Source organism: Monodon monoceros, unplaced genomic scaffold, assembly GCF_005190385.1.
Source record: "Monodon monoceros isolate NGI ecotype Baffin Bay Population unplaced genomic scaffold, NGI_Narwhal_1 Super_Scaffold_11, whole genome shotgun sequence".
Taxonomy (NCBI): Eukaryota; Metazoa; Chordata; class Mammalia; order Artiodactyla; family Monodontidae; genus Monodon; species Monodon monoceros.
Window position 1 is genome coordinate 77706812 of NW_021703767.1, and position 6724 is coordinate 77713535.

At 38.0% G+C, this 6724-nt stretch overlaps 1 protein-coding gene across 1 annotated transcript in view; it reads left to right on the forward strand.

The window, feature by feature from the left end:
• P3H2 (prolyl 3-hydroxylase 2) overlaps positions 1 to 5859 on the forward strand; it is a 179821-nt gene extending 173962 nt beyond the window's left edge. Inside the window, exon 18 of the transcript XR_003792390.1 lies at positions 5810 to 5859. The gene's annotated coding sequence lies outside the window, so the exon portion shown is untranslated. The remainder of the gene's footprint in view (positions 1 to 5809) is intronic.
• Positions 5860 to 6724: the final 865 nt, after the last annotated feature.

Sequence of the window (6724 nt, forward strand, 5' to 3'; positions counted from 1 at the left end):
ATATATATATATATATATATATATATATATATATATATATATATATAGACAGAGAGAGAGAGGAGAAATACCTAAAATTAACAATAGTGGGATTATAAGAAAACTTTTGTTTTTTCAATATTTTCAAATTTTTAACACAGAACAGTTTATTAATTTATCTTAAAAAGACATATTTTTTAAAAACATACTTCATAAGGCTATATACAGCAGTATACAAATCTTTTAAGCAGTCATAAGGCATAATACATGTGAGTGTTATTGCTATTCAGGTATGATCAGTCTCTCGACATTCTGTAAATTCTTAGGCCTTGTAATACCCTTTTCCTGGGGAGTAGCCCCAATCGAAGGCCCTAGATTCAAAGGGCACTCAGTGAAGCATCACGTCCTTTTGCAGCTATTTAAAGACAAAGTCCCTTAAGCCTGTGCTTTCTGGCTTCAGTGCAGAATGTAGTCAAGAGCTCAGTCATAGAATCACATCACCATTTCATGCACTTGAGGTCCAGGTCTGGCAGAATGAAGATAGCTGATGGGTGAGGGAACCTGCGGAGAGGAGTAGAGCACTGAGTCATTATGTTCTCACCAGATGTTAACTGGAAGGTTTCGGCCACCCAAAAGCCTTAGGCAAAGTCTCTTGGCCACTATTTCCCCATCCATGGGCCGCCATGCTGACCAGCCATTCCCTTGGCACCTTATAAGGGCACACTAATTAGAAAACTCATCTTGCAAGAATGCTGCAGAGAGACCTTTCACATGGAGTAGAACCATAGTGCCCAGAGGCACCGTGACTCAGTGGTAGTAGAGCTGATTTCTAACACCCAGTCTGATGACTCTCCAGCCCAAAAAGGGATGAACTACATGGCAAAGTCCAGACACATTCCCACCGGGCCAGCCAGAGGATAGTGCGTGGGAGTGGCAGGTCCTCAAAGTACTTGAAAAAGTACTAGTTACACCTATAGTGTCAGGAAGAGACAGGAAGTGGCCAACCAACTCATTTACTCATTTGTTTATTTTATTAGTGTGTATTGTCTGCCCCTAATGTAGCAAGGGCTATGTTATTTGCTATGGGGAAAACAGATGAATCAGATAGCCCTGGCCTAGGTCTAGTTGGAGTGAAAGAGAGATCATAAAATATTAAATGCCTTATAATTTCTATAAATGAAATGTATACAAAAGAAAAAAGAAAAACATGGAGTTAAAAAGTCCAGAGTAGCTTTAGTCTGAGAGGGAAAGTGAAAGCTTCACATGGGACTTAAATCTGAGATGGGTCTTGAAAAATGACTAGGAGTTTGCCACACAGGGAGAAGCGTGCCAGTTAGAAGGACAAATGGACTTAAGTAAGTAAATAGGAACAATTAAGGCAAAGTAAATGATCCAGCTTTTGAATGTTAATTTCATTTCCTAAATATTTCATAGCTCACCATAGCCATGTCATTCTCTAAAGTTGCCATGAAATTTGCACCGTGTACCTAAAATCCACAGTTTAGTGAATGAGAGAGAGAGAGAAGAGGGGAAAAGTAGGAGCTGAGAAATTTAAGACTCAAAAAATAGCCCATGTCCTTTCACTCAAGGCTCCATGACACTTTGTCTTAGAAGCAGTCAGAGGCCCAGGCAAGGCTGGCTCTGGGTGATCTTACATTCCACTTGCTAACTTAATTATTTGATATAGTTTTATACTACAATAGCTGGGAACCATCCACCAGCCATCAGTGTGTATATGTATTTTTTAATGTTGTCTTTCCTCATGTTTTATCTTTTATCTTGTTTTGTCTTCTTATTTCCCAACATACCATGGCCTTGCATGTATAAGGAGATGTAAACTTTACTGTTTGGCATCTTTGGGAGACAGTTATGTGCCTGTCACTGCCTTGTCTGTATCATCTCCATTCCATTGATGTTCCTCACTTCTCTCCCTTTCCTTTGAATAACTGTCATGTGCAAAGCTGTGGTATCTTCTCGTTTCCCCTGCTTCTTTTTTATTTTTTCAGCTTAAAGTGATAAGAAGTAAGGCACAGGAACACTGCTGTGACAAAAAAGGCCCTAGATATTAGGGAGATCTGAATGCCCTTCCTTTTCCTGGAGGTGGATATGGGCAAGAAGAGGTAGAGTCGTCATTGTCACCCACGACTCAGCAGGTGGTGGGGACACTAAGATCATACTCCTTAATGACTCTGCTATTTTTCTCATAGATGAAGTAGAATCTCCTCAAAAGCTTTACAAATCTCAGGGTAGACATTGAGAGACCAGCTATGACTTTCTAGAATATTCTTCTCCAGTATCTTGATGCCCTTGTCCGAGATCATACACTTTGATGCATAGTTCATGGAGACAACCTTCAGCTTCTGTTCTTAGACTAGAACTGGTTCACATGCACATTTATTCACTGTTTTAAATTAACATAGTTAACATAGATGTGCCTTTGCTTCCAATTCCTTTCTCTAGTCCTCAGTGATACACATCCATCTTTCTGAAAACATCACTCTAACATCATCCTTCTACTTTAAAATTGTCATTAGCTCTCTTCTGCCTTAAAGACAAAATCCATGCGACAGAGCCATGCACTTAGAGTTCCTAGACTCTCATCTAACTCTCCAACTTTATGTCTTAGCATCCCAACCACACACCCTACCCACCCAGCCACAATAAAATGCTTGAGGATCCAGTACACACACACCTGCCTGCCTCACTGGAGACTGTGACTCACCTGTTCTTTTCTGCTTCAGTTGCATTTCTTTCAAATCTCAAAAAATGAAAAGAAAATGAAACAAAATGAGACTATAATTTATGGCTCACCTTCCTTGACTCTCCCCAATCCAATGTAACCACCCTCTAATTCCACAGGACGCTACTAACTTTTTACCTGTATTTCTTGTTAGGGTACTTGGAGCTTCTCTCTCTCTCAATACCATTAAATTCTTACCCTGTTATAAGTAACCTGGAGGCAGGGACTTTTGTCTGTTTGGTTCAGCGCTGTATCCCAAGGGCCTAGAATGGTGTCTGGGAAGTGATGGATCTCAATAATTGTTGAAAGAGCACCTGCATTATGTTAGACACTGAGCTAGAATTATCCACGTGTATCCCTTATCTTTCTCCATTGACTGTGTGTTCCTTTGAAATCATGAAAACCATAGTTTATTCATCTCTGATGTACTCAGCATAGGGCCCAGCATGTAATGAGAATTTGGTAAATATTTGTTCAGTAAATTACATCATGAATGAAAGAATATCTTTATAGACAACTAACTCCACACAGTATTCTATTTAATTCTTAAATAACTACTTTCTTTCTGCCTCTGTGCTTCAGATTCCTGTGACAAAGTTCAGTGTTGCCCTTGAATAGAAAAGCCAATAGCAGACATGTGTCCTACCTTTGTTACTGCAAACACTTTTACCAGTGCTTTACGTGTACTCTAAGTATCCATTTCATTGTTTACTCTGGAGTTCAGATAAGTGTTAGTGGTGGTGGTGGGGTGACTGGGAAGGAAAAAATTAAATTAAATCGAGTGATTAAAGTAATAAAGAAAAAGGGAAAATCCCACATCCACTGCCCCTACAAACTATATTTTCTAACCCCTTTGTTTGCATAGTAGATAACTATTTCACTTATAATTTGCACTATTTCAATACCCTGAAAATCTACTGGAAAATTTGCTTTTTGCTATAGAGAATTTGCTTTCAAATACAGGATATTGCTGTTTGGTCCATTTTTACATTGAATGGCGCTCCAAATTTAGAGTAGCTATCATATTTATAACAATTCTAAGTTTTGTGACTCATCAGTGATATTCATAAAGACGGAGTCGAGATTTATTCACCTCTGTGTCCCCGTAACCCAGTCCCAGGCACAGAGTGGGGTCTAAATGTTCCTACTTAGTTTTAACATTATTAATCATTCACTTGATCAGTTGAATGAATGAGTATTTATTCATGTATTACTTTACGCAATACACTTTGCTGCATTCTAGGATAATACAAAAATAAATGTGACAATTAGTGCTCCTGAGTTGTTCACAGGCTAGTGGATAAATATATCCACAATGAGTTGCAAATTACTTGAAACAATTTCACACTATTGTTACAACTGCACTTTCCAACTCATGTATCAAAAGATAGTTACTATTCAAGAACAAAAATGCAAAATCCTCAAGAAAATATTAACAAATCAAATCCAACAATGTTTAATGAAAAGTATACACCATGATGAAGTGGGATTTATTCTAGGTATGCAAGTCTGGTTCAACATTCAAAACATTAATTAGTGTAATCTATCACCTCAACAGGCTAAAGAAGAAAAATTTTACGATTTTATCAATAGATATAGTAAAAACATCTGACAAAATCCAATATCCATTCATGATGAAAACTCTCAGTAAACTGAGGATAGAAGGGAAGTTCCTCAACTTTGTAAAGAACATCTACAAGAAACCTGGAAATAACATTACACTTAATGGTGAGAAAGTAGGTGTTTTCCTACTAAGATCAGGAATAAGACAACGATGTCTGCTTGTACTACTCTTACTCAACATTGTACTGTAAATTCTAACTAATGCTAGCTAATAAAACAAGAGAAGGAAATAAAAGGTATACATATTGGGAAGGAAGAAATAAACTATCTTTTTTCATGATGACATGATTGTCTATGTAGAAAACCCCAAAGAATCAACAATAACACAACAAAAACTCTCCTGGAACTAATGGGAAATTATAGCAAGGTTGGAAGATAATATTCTAAATGAAGAGAGAAACTCCTTAGGCGTCCTGGGTTTCTGGATAATGGTAATAATGATTTTACTTGTAAAAGTTTTATAGTTCAGAAAGTGTCTTCAAATGGACTTGAGGACACGGGGAAGAGGATGGGTAAGCTGGGATGAAGTGAGAGAGTGACATGGACATATATACACTATCAAATGTAAAATAGATAGCTAGTGGGAAGCAGCCACATAGCACAGGGAGATCAGCTCAGTGCTTTGTGACCACCTAGCGGGGTGGGACAGGGAGGGTAGGAGGGAGACGCAGGAGGGAGGGGATATGGGGATGTATGTATATGCGTAGCTGATTCACTTTGTTATAAAGCAGAAACTAACACACCATTGTGAAGCAATTATACTCCAATAAAGATGTTAAAAAAATAAAAAACTCCCCAAAACTTACTGAATCAGAATTACTAACTCTATTTTACAGGTGAGAAAATTAAGACTCAGAAACAATATGTGAACTACTAACAGTTATTTAGTTAAATTAAGGCTACACTCAAATACAGCTCTTCACATTCCTGGTATGGAATTAAATTTTAAGAGAGTAGGAAAAGAAAGCTGCCATTTTGTGATGTCGCAATGAGGATTAATGTAAGTGCTAGAGGGGTGTTGGAGGTGATTCCATGCTGCCCCCATGGTGAAGGGAGTGAATTGTAAGATTGGTGCTCTGGTGCAGGTATATACGAAGGAACTTGGAACGATGCTATAGGTCCAAGTGTCTTTGAAACTATCAGAAGGCTGAGAGTGATAAATAAATTCTCCTGTCAGGTCACGTTTCTTCAGTCACATGGTGCTTCTTCTTAATTCCAAGACAGAATTGGGGATTACGTGTTGATCTCTATCGGAAACAAACCATTGCCTCCTTTAAGCCTAAATGAATCTTTTATGAGGTAAAGGACCTTATCTAGACTGATGCCTGAATAATTTAATGATTTTCTGAACTGATTGTACCCAGAGGCATGTACGTTGAATAAATTAAGTGAGATAAGCTATCTTTATCCTTGTGTTAGTAACACATCTCTTATTTCTACCCTCTTCTATTGCTGTCATTATTCTAGAAAAGTGACTCGGCCTCAATTGAAGGAAAATGGAGCTCAGCTGTTGGTAAGATTGATGACATGTGGTTCATGACTAGCATTCCCCAAAATGAAGGGCTGATCTTTGGCCTGTGGCAATGTACAGCATGGCAGCTGTTTTCCTGAGACTCTTCTGACTTGGTTGCCAATTTCTTTAATCCAAGCCAATCAGTACCTAAAGCTACACTGAAGGACAATATGAAGATGGCCGGCTTGGCAGCTGTGCTCTTGTCCATCATAAAACATTGCTGATTTATGGTGAGAGTGGTGTTGATCCCAGAGAATCCAATGAATGGACTTTACAGCTGTGATTTATCAATGCTTATTAATTTCTAATGAGATTGAACCATTCCAGAAGGTAAAAATGCAAAGATTGGTCTAATCCCACTGTTCTTGAACTTGGCTGCACTTTGAAATTCCCTGGGAAGTTTTAAAAAAATTACTAATGCCTGGTCATCGGAAATTTTAAGACATTCCTCAGGTTCTACTATGAAGCAGAGTAGGAGAACTAATCTAATAAATACTCTCTTATTGTGGGAATTGGTTGTCAAAGTTTTCTCACTTCTATCACTCAATTTCATTGCCATACCACTGTATGCATTTGTCCAGGTGGATTATTCTCTTTACTTTATTGAAGGTTTCAGGGTCACACAGCTAGTCAGCAACCAATGACCTGATTCTAAGTTGACACCTTCTTCTATTTGATAGCTAATACTCTCTTCAGGGTAAATGAGGAACAAAAGTTAGGCAGAGGTGTTCATGCTTAAAAAGACATGATTATATGAAAGTTAATCCTTGTGGAGGAACACATGGACTCCAAAGACCTTTCACTGCTTTTTCAAACATTCCTTACTAAAAAAAGTCTATAGAGCCATAGAGAATTATTTCTAATGAGTA